This window comes from Monodon monoceros, unplaced genomic scaffold, assembly GCF_005190385.1.
Source record: "Monodon monoceros isolate NGI ecotype Baffin Bay Population unplaced genomic scaffold, NGI_Narwhal_1 Super_Scaffold_11, whole genome shotgun sequence".
Classification (NCBI taxonomy): domain Eukaryota; kingdom Metazoa; phylum Chordata; class Mammalia; order Artiodactyla; family Monodontidae; genus Monodon; species Monodon monoceros.
The window spans coordinates 127,975,457-127,991,802 of NW_021703767.1; the positions used below are offsets into that span (position 1 = coordinate 127,975,457).

The 16,346-nt window shown below is 36.5% G+C and overlaps 1 protein-coding gene across 2 annotated transcripts in view; it reads left to right on the forward strand.

Annotated features, from left to right (window-relative positions):
• The window catches only part of RYK (receptor like tyrosine kinase), a 94,683-nt gene that overhangs the window by 17,317 nt on the left and 61,020 nt on the right, over positions 1–16,346 (forward strand). The window contains exon 2 of one of the 2 annotated variants that reach the window (XM_029213963.1): positions 12,514–12,635. The gene's annotated coding sequence lies outside the window, so the exon portion shown is untranslated. Of the gene's footprint in view, positions 1–12,465; positions 12,636–16,346 lie in introns of those variants that run through there. The other variant, XM_029213962.1, reaches the window with a different exon arrangement.

Below are 16,346 nucleotides of genomic sequence, written 5' to 3' on the forward strand. Positions count from 1 at the left end.
TTTTTTTGATATTGAGCTGCATGAACTGCTTGTAAATTTTGGAGATTAATCCTTTGTCAGTTGCTTTGTTTGCAAATATTTTCTCTCATTCTGAAGGTTGTCTTTTCATCTTGTTTATGTTTTCCTTTGCTGTGCAAAAGCTTTTAAGTTTCATTAGGTCCCATTTGTTTACTTTTGTTTTCATTTCCATTTCTCTAGGAGGTGGGTCAAAAAGGATCTTGCTGTGATTTATGTCACAGAGTGTTCTTCCTATGCTTTCCTTTAAGAGTTTTACAGTGTCTGGTCTTACATTTAGGCCTTTAATCCATTTTGAGTTTATTTTTGTGTATGGTGTTAGGGAGTGTTCTAATTTTATGAAGTCCAGTTTATCTAGTTTTCTTCTGTTGCTCTTGCTTTTAGTGACATATCTACGGATCCATTGCTAAATCCAAGGTCATGAAAATTTATCCCTGTTTTCTTCTAAGAGTTTTATAGTTTTAGGTCTTATATTTATGTTGTTGATATATTTTGAATTAGTTTTTGTATATGGTGTGAGGTAGGGTTCTAATTTTCATTCTTTTTGCATGTGGATATCCAGTTGTCCCAGCACCATTTGTTGAAGTGGCTGTTCTTTCCCCATTAAGTGGTCTTGGCGCTCTTGTCAGAAATCAGTTGGCTAGGGACTTGCCTGGTGGTCCAGTGGTTAAGACTCCATGCTCCCAATGCAGGGGTTCAATCCCTGGTCAGGGAACTAGATCCTTCATGCCGCAACTAAAAAAAATAAAAAATAAAAAAAGATCCCACACGGCTCAACTAAAGATGCTGCAACTAAAGATCCCGCACATGGCAATGAAGATCCTGTGTGCCACAACTAAAACCCAGCGCAGCCAAATAAATAAATAAATAATTATTTTAAAAAAATCAATTGGCTAGGAATATATAGGCTTATTTGTGCACTCTCAGTTCTATTTCATCAATTTAGCTGTCTGTCACTATGCCGGTACCACACTGTTTTGGTTTCTGTGGCTTTGTGGTAAGTTTTGAAATTGGAAAGTGTGACTCAACTATGTTCTTTTTCAAGACTCTTTAGGCTGTTGGAGGCCACTTGCAATTCCATATTAATTTGAGAATCTGCCTTTCCATTTCTGCAAAAAAAGGGGTTAGAATTTTGATAGGGATTGCACTGATGTATCCCTTTGGGTAGTATTTTGACCTTAACATTAGTAATAGTGAGTCTTCCAATCCATGAAGATGGGATGTCTTTCCATTTATTTAGATTTTCCTTAATTTTAGCAATGTTTTGTAGTTTTCAGCGGATAAACCTTTTATCTCCTTGTTTAAAGTTATTGTTAGGTATTTTATTCTTTTGGGTGCTATTATAAATGGAGTTGTTTTCTTAATTTCCTTTTTGGATTGTTTATTAAGGGACCAGCTTTTATCATGCATTATATCCTTTCTTTCTTACTTTGATTTTTGATTGTTTTGCCCCAGGACACTGACTCAGCATCCTCGTCTGTTTTAATATCATTGAGGTTTATTGATACTTGTATGACCTTTGACCCATTAGGGTTGTTGCAGCCACTCAGTTGCAAGATGACCCTCAGTGACTATACCCTGACTTGCTTTCATTATTTCCCTCCTTTATCCCAAAGGATATTAAAATCTACTGTGATTTTTTTTTTTTTTCTCAGCTGTTACTCCTTTGACCATGCTGGTGTCCTGGTTCTCAGGTCTCTTTTCTAAATAAGGCACTCATTGAAATGGCCACTTTGGACTTGGTCCTTTTCTCAGCCCTTGGAACTTCCTTGTTCTGATCAGGACACCCCAACCTACTTTCTCAGTCACTCCCCTCTACCAGGCTCTGTTTCCTGGTCTCTTAAAGAGTTACCCTTTTCCTGTCTTGTGCCCAGCTGGCTCAATAAAGCATCACTGAATAAACTGTTTCCCTCATTGCCTCTCTAACCATTCCTTGCTGCCCACTTCTCTTCTGTGGAGGCTACCACACCACTCTCAGACAATGATAAGCCTTGCTGTCTACTACCCCTGCTTTGAGATTGCATTTAATTGTTATTGTCATATTTGAAACACTAATAATTAGAAGCAATTAGAAAGAAGTAGATTATCTAGATTCTGTCTTCATTGTCTTTCACTTTTACTTAAAAATTGTTTTGAGCGTGATGGGGAAGGAAAAAGATTACATTCAGAAATAAATGTATGATAGTCTCTACAGATTTCATCTTTTTCTAAAAATCAATTTGTTTAAAATTCTTTTTTATTAATTTTATTTCCTGATTATCAGAGTAAAAACATACTGATAGGCCATTTGGAAAGTGTACAGGACCATAAAGAAGAAGAAAAGTATATGTTATTTAACCATGCATTGGCAGTCTTTGGTAAATATCTTTCCAGTATTTTTTCCATGTTCTCATTTTTCTTTATGTAGTTGAAATCTTAGAACATGGGTAACTCTTTGATATAGATGGTACTTCACAATCTATTATGTTATGTTTTCCCTCACTCTCTGTCTTCTTACCTGTGGTCAGATTGTGGCCTGTACGTTTTCTACTTTATGAAATTGACTGTGCTTTTCATTATAGCTGATCACTTTTTCTAAATCTCTTATTGATGCTTTGAAAGAATTGAATTTCCTTTAGAGTACGGTCTTGGTGTGTCTGCATGTCCACTCAGCCATGTTAATTATGGATGGAGATACACGTATCAACATGCTAAGATCAGTCTAGACTGATAGTTTTGTACAGTGATTATACTTACATTGGGTTCTCTTCATATTTCTATTATTTTGGGAAGATTTTATTTACATTGGGTTCTCTTTGCATTTCTAATATTTGGGGAATTTTTTGGACTCCTTACATTTCATTTAGAGGTATATTCATGATTATACTTGAATTATTATGTATTATGTAAACCTCAGTGTAAAATGATTACCTCACATTAGAAATAAAAGTGTTATTAACCTTTCAGTATGTTTTGGAGTAGCTTTTTTGGGGAAAGATACATAATCGGTGTATTTTTTGAGAATCTGTTGTCTTCACATATGATGAGAATTTGTGTGGGAATGTAATTCTTGGCCTGCTTCTGATTTCCCTGAAATCTATAGCTTTATTGTCTTCTCTGTCGTCTTCAGGATTTCCCATGTTATCCTTATTCAGACAGTGAGCATGCGTAGTCCAGGGATTTTCTTCTCCTTTCAGCCCCATTGTCACTGTTGCATGGTGAAGTTCTTTCTGATCTTTGAACTTTTCACTATGAGCTTTTCAGTTCATAGTGCTTTGCCATATTTTACCTTTTGGTTGGGTATTTTAAGGGAAAGTTGAAGGAAGGTGTTTTAGTCATTAGTAAATTATTATTACTAGTGTTAATCTTGATATATCAAAGATATTATCTTTACCAATGTGATTTTTTAAAATTGAATTTTGTTGTTTGAGGGCTTTCTCTCTAGCTTTTACTGGCCTTCATGGATTACTCTAGGCAGTAATTGGGTTTTTGTTCAGTGCATTGCTGTAGCTGTATGCATATTTCTTTAAACATGTTTTTGAAAACTAATTTTTATTTTTCCCAGTTTAACTTAACTTTCATAGGAAATTTAAGAAAAAGAATAAAAGCATAACCCATGAGCCACCATTTATAATCAATCACTTCATATATTTTGGTATTTCCTTTCTTTTTTGAGAAATGGAACACACACATTGTACGCATACATGTACAGGTTTTTTTTTAATGCAGGTCCTCTTTTTTTTTAACCTTTTTATAAATTGAAGTATAGTTAATTTACAATGTTGTGTTGGTTTCAGGTGTATAGCAAAGTGATTCAGTTATATATATAACTGAATATATATTCTGAATGTATATGTATTCTTTTTTAGATTCTTTTTCCATTATAGGTTATTACAAGATATTGAATGTAGTTTGCTATGCTATACAATAGGTCCTTGTTGTTTATTTATCTTATATATAGTAGTGTGTATATGTTAATCCCAAATTCTTAATTTACCTCCACCCCCCATCCCCTTTGGTAACCATAAGTTTGTTTTCTATGTCTGAGTCTATTTGTTTTGTAAATAAGTTCATTTGTATCACATATGAGTGATATCATATGATATTTGTCTTTGTCTGGTTTACTTCACTTAATATGATAATCTCTGGGTCCATCCATGTAGCTGCAAATGGCATTATTTCATTCTTTTTTACGGCTGGGTAATATTCCATTGTATATATATACCACATCTTCTTTATCCATTCATCTGTTGATGAACATTTAGGTTGCTTCCATGTCTTGGCTGTTGTAAATAGTGCTGCTGTGAACACTGAGGGTGCATATACATGTACATTTAATTCACCAGACAAATATTTATTGAACACCTATTTTATGCAAGGGAACAATTATAGATGCCAGACATTATTAAAATTTTGCTGTATATAGTTTGTATCTTGCCTGTTCTTATTTAATGTAACATTCTAAGCAAAACTCAATTCATTAAAATTTATTTGTAACAGTCCTGTTCATGGCTTCGTAGTCTTTTTCAGTGTTTTTTTAGTCATTAAAACCTGTCTTCAAAGGGGAAGCTCAATATGTCACATGGATGAACAGGAGAGATTTGACTGAAGGGGTATAATGGCTTAGAGTACGACCTCTCTTCTTCTCCAAAGAAAGAGAAATTGTTGAAAACTATTGTTCTCTGTTATGGATATATTATAGTTTATTGATTACTGCTCTGTTGCTGGTAGTTTATATTGTTACTTTTCTTCAATTTTAAATTTTATTTTGATTAATATCTTTATACATAAACATTTGGATCTATATTTGGTTTCCTTAGGATGAATTTTTCAAATTGGACTTAGTGGGTCAGAGTATAAATATTTATAAAATATTGATATATGTTCACAAATTGCTTGCCGCACACTGCCTAACATTCAGTATTGTATTTAAAGAACATAAGCATTTCTGTTACAACATCAAATACATTAAAAAAAAAAAACCTTTAAGGTTTCCAAGTCACTGAAAATAACAGGACTTATGGGAAGAATAAGGTTAAGGGCAAACCATTCAAGACCTCTGCAGTTTTCAAACCAATTACTAACAAAAGCGTAATTGGTACCTTATGAGATAACTTGGACAGCCTGGTCAAACCACTTAGGGTGGCTGAGGCTGCTTCAGAGGAGAATCAAAGATGTTAAAACATAATAGGGTGGAAATCGCTGGCTTGCATGTTTTTGAGATAGTGCAGATGAGAGCAGCTTTCTAAGCCATTGGGGCTGCCATAGAGTTGGACACAAGAGAAAGCGCATCTTCCTAGGTCCAGGAACCATGCAGAGACTGGTGGTGCTCCTCTGAGGAGAGAGCCCTGCGTGCAGGTGCTTATTTTTAGTTTTCTTAAAATGGGGCTGAGAGGGCTCCTGCCTGGTGGTAGCTGAGTTGAGTGAGGGTCTTTTCCTTTTCCACTGAAAGTTATAATTCTTTACCTGCTATTCCAGTTCCCCTTGCCTGGGAAAATTCAAATGTAAACTGACACAATTTCTGTGTTGTACTGGTATTGTTATTTTATTTACTAACCACTTATAAGCTAATTGGTGTTCAGGAACCTGTCTTATGACAGAACAGACTGTATTTGCTAATTTGATAGGTGAAAATTTGAACCTAATTTGAACCATTAAATTTGAACCATTAAAATGGCTTCTTTGAAGAAATTCAAACCCTTCCAAACTAGGAATAACTACCTGAGTTAATAAAGAATGGCTATTTCAGGGCTTCCATGGTGGCGCAGTGCTTGAGAGTCCGCCTGCCGATGCAGGGGACACGGGTTCGTGCCCCGGTCCGGGAAGATCCCACATGCCGCGGAGCGGCTGGGCCCGTGAGCCATGGCCGCTGGGCCTGCGCGTCCGGAGCCTGTGCTCCGCAACAGGAGAGTCCACAACGGTGAGAGGCCCGCGTACCGCAAGAAAAAAAAAAAAAAAAGAATGGCTATTTCAAAATAAATTGCTTTCAAAATCTAGTCAGGAAACAGCAACTCTGTTTAACAGTTGTATTACTGTTTCAATACCTCAATCTAGGGTAGTGAATTTAAAATTTTCAGTTTATTTTGGTGGTCATTAAGATATGGATCACAGGGCTCCAAACTTTCAACAGCTTATGTATATTACTTTATTTGTTGAGCATAGAAGTCATGGTTTTTTAGTGACTCATTTGTGGGAATGACTTCATTCAGGATTATGCAGCATTCAGTTATAGCACCAGAGAAGACAAGGAGTAGGGGTGTCAAGTCAAGTTCAAGATTGGCTGTTTTCAGGGTAGGGTATGCATGTCTTGATATAGGCTGTGGGAGAAAGTTGAGGGTACTGGTAAGAAAGTAATTGCAGTAATTGGCGTTGAGGCCAGTAAAAAGAAAATAAGGAAATAATTGCTATAATCAAATGGGAGAAACAAGAGGATTATGGGCACTGGTGATATTATGAGCCCACAGAACAGCTGTTGTAACAATAAAGGGAAGGAGCTGAGGAGCTACTAACTATTGAGATAATTACAGTGTAAGATTTTGGAGGTAGAGCAATTTATATATTGTCACTGTCCATAGAAATGGGTTGCTTTGGTATGGATGAAGGTTGTTGGAGTTGAGGAATAAAAGGATCACTGAAGGTTGGGTTGAGAGTGGGTTGGTCTCAGGTACATTGGGAGTCTGCCATAAGTCACAGGATAAGGGTGTGTAGAAATTTCATAAACTGGTTCCAGAATCCTCAGTGAATGAGGTAGCTAAGATACTGGGAAGGAGCTTTATGTGGAGTTGAATTTACAGAACTCTTAGATGTTCTTGACACTTTGAACTGTGTCTGGAAAATTTAAATATTTACACATCGTTGTTATTACCAGTAATAACCTTATAACTGTTATTTATTAGGAACAGAATTCATTTCCCTGTGAATGATGTTTGAAATTTAAATTTGGAAGTTGTTGATCACTTAAGATTAATTCTTTTTTTCTGAAACTTTTTATGTTGGTGATAGTAACATTCTGTGGTATGCAAGCTTTTTAAGACTGGAAAAGAGAGGTAAAAACTTGTTGGCTCTTTAAAAAAATTTAGGTAAACTTTACATACAATGAAACGTGCAGATACAGTTGGTCGAGTTTTGAAAAATGCATACACCTATGTAACCATCCCCCCCATTAGATGCAGAACATTTCCATCACCCCAGGAGGTTCCCTTTGTAATCAGTTCACCAATCTCCCTCCCAACCCCCTCCCAAGCAACCACACTAATCTAATTTCTGTCACCACAGATTAATTTTGCCTGCTCTAGAACGTTATATAAATGGAATCATATAGGATGTACTCTCTGTGTACAGCTTCTTTGACTCATATTGTCTGTGAGATTCATCCCTTTTGTTACAGAGTCTCAACAGTTTATTTTCATTGCTGAGTAGTATTCCATTGTATGAATATACTCAATTGGTTATTCATTCATCTGCTGATGGACATTTGTGTTTCCAGTTTTGGCTATTCTGAATAAAAGTGTTCACATACGAGTTTTTTTGTGGAATCATATGTTTTTATTTCTTTTGGATAATTACCTAGGAGTGGAATTACTGGGTCTGAGTAGGCATATGCTTAACTTTATAAGAAACTGCCTGTTTTCCAAAGTAGTTGAACATTTTTACTTTCCCAGCAATGTATGAGAGTTGCAGTTGCTCCCCATCCTTGCCAACATTTAGTCATTCTTGTGAGTGGAAATGGTATCTCATTGTGGTTTTAATTTGTATTTCGCTGATAACTAATAATGTTTAGCACCTTTTCATATGCTCATTGTCTATTTACATATCTTTTCTTACAAAATGTACATTCACATCTTTTGCCTATTTTATTTAATTGGGTTGTCTTTTTATTTTTGGTTCATAAGAGATCTTTATTCTAGAAACAAGTCCTTTTAGGTGTATGAGTTGTGAATATTTTCTCACAGTTTGTGACTTGAATTTCATTTTCTTAATATCTTTTAAGGAGCAGAAGTTTTTAATTTTAATGATGACCAATTCATCAGTTTTTTCTCTTTGGGTTCGTGGTTTATGTGGCCAGTCCAAGAAATCTTTGCTTAACCCAGGTTGTGAAGATAATCATTTTCTTCTAGAAGCTTTATAGTTTTAGCCTTTACATTTAGGTCTGTAATCAATTTCAGATCAGGTTTTGTGTGATATGTAAGATAGGGCTCAAGATTTTTCCCCCCATACCTTTATCCATTTGGTTTAGCATCACTTTAATTGAATTGCCATTGTGCCTTTGTTGAAATTCCACTGACCCTTGTGGGTTTAGTTTTGGATTCTGTTTTGTTCCATTGATATATCTGTCCTTATACCAATACCACACAGTCTTGATTACTCTAGTTCTTCATCCTGTTGTGAAATAGGATGATAACTGGAATCCTTACATTATCTATGAGGTAGTGTGAGTCTTCCAACGTTGTCTTTTTCTTTTCTTCAAGATTATTTTGGCATGTAAATTTCATTTTAGAGTTAATTTGTTTCTTCAGAAAATCTGTTAGGATTTTGATTAGGGTTACTTTAAAGCTATAGATCAATTTAAGAAACTTGACATCTTAACAGTGTTGAGGCTTATCTAAGAGAATGGTATCTCTCCACTTACTTAGGTCATCTCTAATTTTTCTGTCATGTTCTGTAGTTTCCAAGTAAAGAGGTCTTATCTTTAGTTAGAATTATTTCTAGATACTGTTTTCTTTTATGTTATGGTATTTTTTAATTTTATTTTCCAATTGTTGCTAGTATATAGAGATACAAGTAATTTTTTGAATATTGGCCTTGTATTCTGAGGCTTTGCTAAATTCATGAATTGGTTTTAGTAGTATTTTATTAATAATAGATTTCATAGTGTTTTCTCTGCACATGTAATCCTATCATCTGTGAATAATGAGCTATAGTTCATCCTCTCTAACTTTTATACTTTTTGTCTTATAAATTGGCTATGACCTCCAGCGCAAGGTTGAATAGAAGTGTTGGAAGTGGACATCCTTGTCTTGTTTCTGATCTTAGAAATAAGAATTTAAATTCACCATTGAGTATGATGTTAGCTATAGTGTTTTTGTAGATACTCTTTACCAGACTGAGAAGATTTACTTCTCTTCCTAGTTTGCCCAGTTTTTTTAAATCATTATTAGGCTTTGAATTTTACCAAATGCATTTTCTGCATCTATTGAGATGATCTGGGTTTTTGCCTTTTATTCATTAATGTGTTTAATTATATTGATTTTTAAAGGTTTACCTTTTATAAACACTTGGTCAAGATGTATTAACCTTTTTCTATATTGCTGGACTCAGTTTGCTAATGTTTGATAGAGAATGTGTCTATGTTCACGAGGGAAGTCAGTCTAATTTTCTTACGACGTTTTAGTCAGGTTTTAATATCAGTGTAACATAAAATGAGTTAGGAAGTTCTTTCTTTGACTATTTTCTGAAAGAGTTTGTGCAAGATTGGTATTATATCTTCCTTAAATGTTTTGGTAGAATTCATCTGGACCTGGAGCTTTGAGGGAAGATTTTTAATTATTTGGATTTTTAATTTCTTCTTGTCAGTTTTGGTAAATTCAGGGATTTTTTTTATCTTATCTAAATTACTGAATTGTCATTAGGTTGTTCATAATATTCTTTTTTTAACATCTATAGGACTTGTAGTAACGTTGCCTCTTCCTAAATATTGTTAGTCTGTGTCTCCTTTTTTTCTTATTTATTTATCTATCTATTTATTTATTTATTTATGGCTGCGTCAGGTCTCAGTTGTGGCATGCGGGATCCTTTGTTGCGGTGCGGAGACTCTTCGTTGCGGTGTGCTGGCTTCTCTCTAGTTGTGGCTCATGGGCTCCAGAGCACGTGGGCTCTGCAGTTGGGGAACACGGGCTCGGTAGTTGTGGGGCGCGGGCTTAGTTACCGTGCAGCGTGTGGGATCTTAGTTCTCCAGCCAGGGATCAAACCCGAGTCCCCTGCATTGGAAGTCCGCGTCGTACTCTTAACCACTGGACCACCAGGGAAGTCCCTACTAATCTTTTCAAGTAATCATCTTTTGACTTTATCCTTATGGTTAATTTCTATATTGTGGTATTTGATCAGAGAAGGTAGCCTGCATTATTTCAAGTTAGAATCCATTTTGTAAAATGTGTAATGGGGGCTCCTCTGGTGGCGCAGTGGTTGAGAGTCCGCCTGCTGATGCAGGGGACATGGGTTCGTGCCCCGGTCCGGGAGGATCCCACATGCCGCAGAGCGGCTGGACCCGTGAGCCATGGCAGCTGGACCTGCGCGTCCGGAGCCTGTGCTCCGCAACAGGAGAGGCCACAACAGTGAGAGGCCCGCATACCGCAAAAAAAAAAAAAAAAAATGTGTAATGGGTCTAATTCATGATTAACCTCCCTTGTTTCATGTCCCATAATTACATTGTTCAAATTATATGTCCACACTAAATTTTTATCTGTTTTGATCTTTTGTTTTCTGAAGGATATTAGTTTCCAACTATGATTGTGGATTTATTTCTTCTTGATTTTTTTTTTTGGCTTTCTATATTTGAAGCTCGTTTGTTAGTTGTACTACTGTATCTTATGTTTTTATGAATATGAACTTTTTTACTAATAAATTCATATTAATTAATGAATTTATTAATATAAAGTCTTTCTACCTTAAGTTCTAATTTGTCTCATGTCAGTACTGCCATATTTACTTCTTTGTTTTTCTCCCCCTTTTAACCTGGCATATATTTTAAAATTTTGTTCTAGGTATTGTATGTCTCTTATGAACAGCATCAATCTAGACTAGAGTAAAAAAACATTTTTAAAAACAAGCAAAATTTAAGCTATTTACAGTTATTGTGCTTGCTGATGGCCTTCTTTGTACCCAGTTTTCTTGTTGCATTTCCCTCCTACCTCTCTCCCACCTTCTTACTTTCTTTCCCCTACCCTCCTTTCTCCAGCCCCACCAGTCCTCCCTCCCCAGTTGTTTGCTAGCACTTCCTGTTTTGCTGGCAGGGAGAGCCTTTTGCAGAAGACCTCTAACTTTCTCTCATTGCATTTGGTTTCCTCTATAGGATCAATAAAGCAGCACTGCTCAACCAGTGCAGCAACTTTCCCCTATGTAAGCCTCAAATCTCATTTCTGAATTAATGATTGTATTAGAGTCAGTTCAGAAATGAGAAAACTAATTTTACAGGAGAAAGGCCTATAACAGAGTTATTCATTTCTATATCTGTATCTTAGGAGGTGTGAGAGCCTCACCTTGACCTCTTTGCATACCACAAGGTGTTTTAGACTCATGGTATAAGGCTCAGTAAGTATGAAATTTACATTTCAGTTGGCCTCCCCTGTACCTTTTTCCCTCCTATGTGTGGAATATGTGTCATGCATTACTAGAGGGACACCTGGTCACAACTTTTAATAACAGTAAATCAATTGAGAGAACTTACTCCCTGCTTTCATTCTTAAAGTTCTTTTGGGTTATCATAGAGAAAACTTCTGATTCTTTACCTCTCTCAAACACTTGGTATTATTCCCTTCCTCCCTTTTTGTAAACAATGAGCTGGGCTCAGGCTCACTGCCTTGGTGTAGGCCACAGTATTTAGCATTTAGTAATGTTTTGTTTTCCTTTTAATTGATTTATTATTATTATTTTTGGTTACCTTGTATTTTGTCACAATAATTACTGGTTTTCCACTCAAGATGGTGATTAAATTTTGCCTTTAAAATTTTTATTTTAAGAAGGGGTATCACAAAATTGAGAAATGTGATGTGTGTTTGAGGTTGGATGTGACCTTGGGCAAGAAAGTGATATGGCAATGAGTGAGATTTGAAATCTCCAACATTTCTCAGGCATCTCGATTATTTCTCTTTTTATCTGCAGTTCTAACTTGTCTAACAAGTGTTTACTGAGCATCTGCTTTGTGCAGAGGACTGTCCCAAGAATACGAGAAGTATGGTGTTCTCCACCTTGTAGTTCAGATTGGGAAGAGGACATGTGTCTGTGTGGCAGTGGTGTGAGTGTACCTTGGTAACATGCCGTCCAAGCAGCCAGTGCGTCGTACTGACAGAAGCCGAGGTCATCTCTGGCTGGGGTCTTGAGGCCTTGGTTCACACTAATATTTTCACCCAGGTGCCTATCTCTCTTCCTAAATCCTCATCAGTTATGTGGGGTTAAGGGGCTTTTGTTTGTAGGCATTTCTCTGAGAAGGTCTGTTTCCAAAAGGAAGTGTATCACATTGGTGGTTCTCGGAAGACAGCGTGGCTCCCAGAGTTGTGGCTCCAGCACCCCTGTGCTTAGCTGGAGGACCACTTAATTGTCCTGAGTCTCAGTTTCTTAATCCTTGTTGGCGATGATGAAATCCCGTGTTCTTCCTACTTTGTAAGGCAGCACATGTGGGATATGTTTGTGATGTGCATTTGTACATCAGTGTTATTTTTATAATAATCAGTATTTGAAATACTGATGGTTAATGCTTTTGAGGGTATTATGGGCGTTTAATTTTTTTCCCTATTTTTTTTCTAGGTCTTGATGCAGAACTTTATTATGTGAGAAATGATCTTATTAGTCACTACGCCCTATCCTTTAACCTGTTAGTACCCAGCGAGACAAATTTCCTGCACTTCACTTGGCATGCAAAGTCCAAGGTAAGAGAGCGGTCAACCAAAGATGCCAGGACAGGACCACCCAGGCCCAGAGGCTGAGGCAAGGACTGTATCTGAGGAATGGGCTGCCAACCACACAAGGGGGTCAGTGGGTGGTGGGCTGTAGCAGTACTGGATCTTTTCAGATTTCTATTTTAAATCTTGAGCCTAGTCCTCTAGACTTTCTCAAATCCTTGAAAATGAAGGTAGTCATCATTTATGTGACTAACTTATGGCAGAACACTTACATCTTTTCAAGCTTTTCAAATAGGGATGTAGCTCTAGCTTGAAGAGGGGACAGCTGGACCCGTTAATGACTATGCTGTTACTGTTATGAAGAAGTGATATGAGTGAGGGGTGGGGGAATTTGTAAGTTGGGTGTTTCAGACATGTTTGAGGTATTGGATATAGTTCTCCCATTTATGGAGAAGTGGTAAAAGTCACGTACAGCAGACGTATGCACCTGTGTGTAACTATGACGAACCTCTTGCCTGGTTTGCTTGTTCCTGAATTCTTCACATTTCTTCTGACTGTCTGGGCTCCTCTAACATGATAAGTTTTCTCTTAGGTCAGAGAGAGAGAGGCTGAATGTAGAACCCACCTCCCCCGATCAACTTCAGTTTCTTTTGGCAGCATTATATATAAGCTTCTGAGTAGGGTTTTATTTGGGAAATAAAAATAGTTTTTGCTACTAAAAACAAATAAGAATACCTACTGTACAGTTTATTTTAAAATTATTATAAAGTGGTATTTGTCCTTATATTTGTTGCAGGTCATTTAAGTTTGATCAGTTTAATATAGATCTGTTTTTGTCTTACTTAGAAAACAATAATAGTTATTGGGAAAATTCAAATATTATAGAATTGTTTTAAGAACTGTTAAGACTTTGTACCTCTGTACCAAGAAGTAATCATTGTTTATAATTTGGTATACTTCAAAGCTCATTTCTTTTTCCTTTTTAAACAAAAAGGGGATTTTCTAACACATGTGTTGTACAGTTTCCCCCCTACCTGATACTATGTCTTGGCATCTTTCCATTTCTCTACTTTCCGATTTAACTCAGTCTCTTTAATGGCTCTATAATATGATATCTTATGGATGTACAATGTATTGTTATTTGTTAAGTGCCTCATTGATGCATGGATTTTTTTTTTTTTTTTTTTTTTTTTTTTTGCGGTACGTGGGCCTCTCACTGTTGTGGTCTCTCCCGTTGCGGAGCACAGGCTCCGGACGCACAGGCTCAGCGGCCATGGCTCACGGGCCCAGCTGCTCCGCGGCATGTAGGATCTTCCCGGACTGGGGCACGAACCCGTGTCCCCTGCATCGGCAGGCAGACTCTCAACCACTGCGCCACCAGGGAAGCCCGATGCATGGATTTTTAATAGCATTTTACTGTTTCAAACAATGTTTCCTTTCACTATTACAAATAGTTTCTTCACTTCATTTGGCAGGCAAAATCCATGGTAAAAACAATTGGTAGTTCATCTTTTGTTGCTGTTTCTAACTTTATTATTGATGAATATAGAAACAAAAAATATGTATGTGTGTGAATGTTTATGAGTATGTATGTATACATACATTAAGAACATCTTAATTTGTTAAGAAATTTTTGTGTACTTTTGGCATTATTTCTGAGTAGTACGTTGTGACCCGGAAGTGAAATGACTGGGTCAGAGACTGTGCATGATTAAAATTTTGATTGATATCGCCAAATTCGTTCTCCCTTCCCTCTCTCAAGATGGTACCAATAAGCCAACATTCCTTACAAAGTGAATAAGAGTGCTTCTTTCAGTTCACCATTTAATACTAAATATTTAAGTATATTTGTTTGCCAGTCAGATAAGTAAAAATGATTATATAAATATGCATATGTCCACATTATTATATATACTCACATGTACATTAGAGAAACGTACACACATACACATAAATGCATTAAAACGTAGCTGCAGGAATGCTGTGATTAAAGTTGAATTAGCTTGGATCCTGGGTAAAGCATATGTGCCTTGCTGTCTAGAGCACCTCAACTGTCCAACATTACTGCCTTGGGGTATCCAAATAGGGGGGTGTTCTTTTAGGAGTGGATAGATCGCTTTAGGGTGAAATCTACAAAAACAGAGGGAGAAATTTCATGTGAGCTAAGAACATATGGTAGACGGTAACTTGGATATACTGAAGTGCCAGCATAAATGATATAGGTAATTCAGAAAAGGTTCACCTGAGACATTTTAATCTATGGTCTGTTAGTTTGAATGGGTAGACACCTGGACTCTTCAATGAAACAGCTAACACATTTTTCAGCATTCTTATATAACATTGTGTGACATTATTATTTGGGGCGGGTAACTTTTAATTTTGATATAATTTCAAACATAGAGAAAATTATAAGAACAGTACAAAGAATTCTCAAAGAGTATCCTTTACCCAGGTTCACTAATTGTTACTGGTTTGCTCCATTTACTTACTTTATCATTCATTCGCTCATTCTCCCCACACTCATGCACACATACTTTTTTCCGTTGAACTGTGTGCAAGTGAATTGCATGCATTGTGTCCCTTTACTCCTAAATATATCAGTGTCTATTTTCTAAGAACAGGGTTAGGAACTTAATATTAAAACAATACTATTATCTAATCTACAGAACTCATATTTCATCAGTTATCCCAATCATGTTCTTTATAGCCCTTTTTTCTCCTGTGGCCTTTCTTTGTGTTTCTTGACTTTGACATTTAGGAACATACAGGCCAGTGGACTGTCCCTCATTTTGAGTTGTCTGAGGTTTCCTTACGGTTAGATTCCGGAATGTCTCCTGGGTGGTAACACTACAGCATTGCTGTCCTCCACAATGCACACGATGTCAATTTGTCCCCTTACTGTTGATGTTAACTGTGATCACACAGTTCACCAGGTTTCTCCACTGTAAAGTTCTCTCCTTTATAATGAACAGGTAATCGTGGGGAAATAATTTGAAATTATATATTAAAATCCCATAACGCAACACCCTTTCAACCACTAATTTTTGCACCTGTGTTTAGAACTAGGTTTCACTTTTAGACAGTGTGATTGTTTCCTCTTACTGGAAGAGGTGATCTGCACTGGGTAGCCATTTGGTGGTAGTGCTGTAGAAGGAATTTAAACATTGTGGAGTGGCAGTCTTAAATTTTAAGTTCCCTTGCAACTCTGAGATCCATCGTTTCTGTGAATCTTTCAGGAAGAGAAGCTTTTTATATTCTTCAAAAAATTGATGGTTAGTCCTTTGTTACTTTTCCTATCTTTAATGTTGATGAATACGAAAACAAAAAATACATATATTTTAAAATAGTGAAAAATCTAATGAAATAGTAGAGATTCTATTCTGGGTAAGCTGCTGACTTTGAATAGGATGTGATTGTTTCTGGGCCCACTTGGGGAAAAAAATGCTGATATACCATGAGAATATTTTCTGGGCAAGTGTATGAGTAGTGACTTATGAATAAAAAGGCAGTGTGGGATGTGGCAGTTAGAATTGAACAGAATTAAACATTCTATTTTCATTCATTTTAAAAAATATACACTAATTTTTTTTTTTTTTTCACTTGGAGTGAGTTTCAGGGGTCTGACTGCTGATAGTGGGTGCCTGAGGAGTTTTAGGAGCCTGTCACAAGGAGGAAATTGGAGTGGAGGAGAGCAGATAGAAGAAGGGGCTCAGATGAATATATATGTTTGAACGGGAA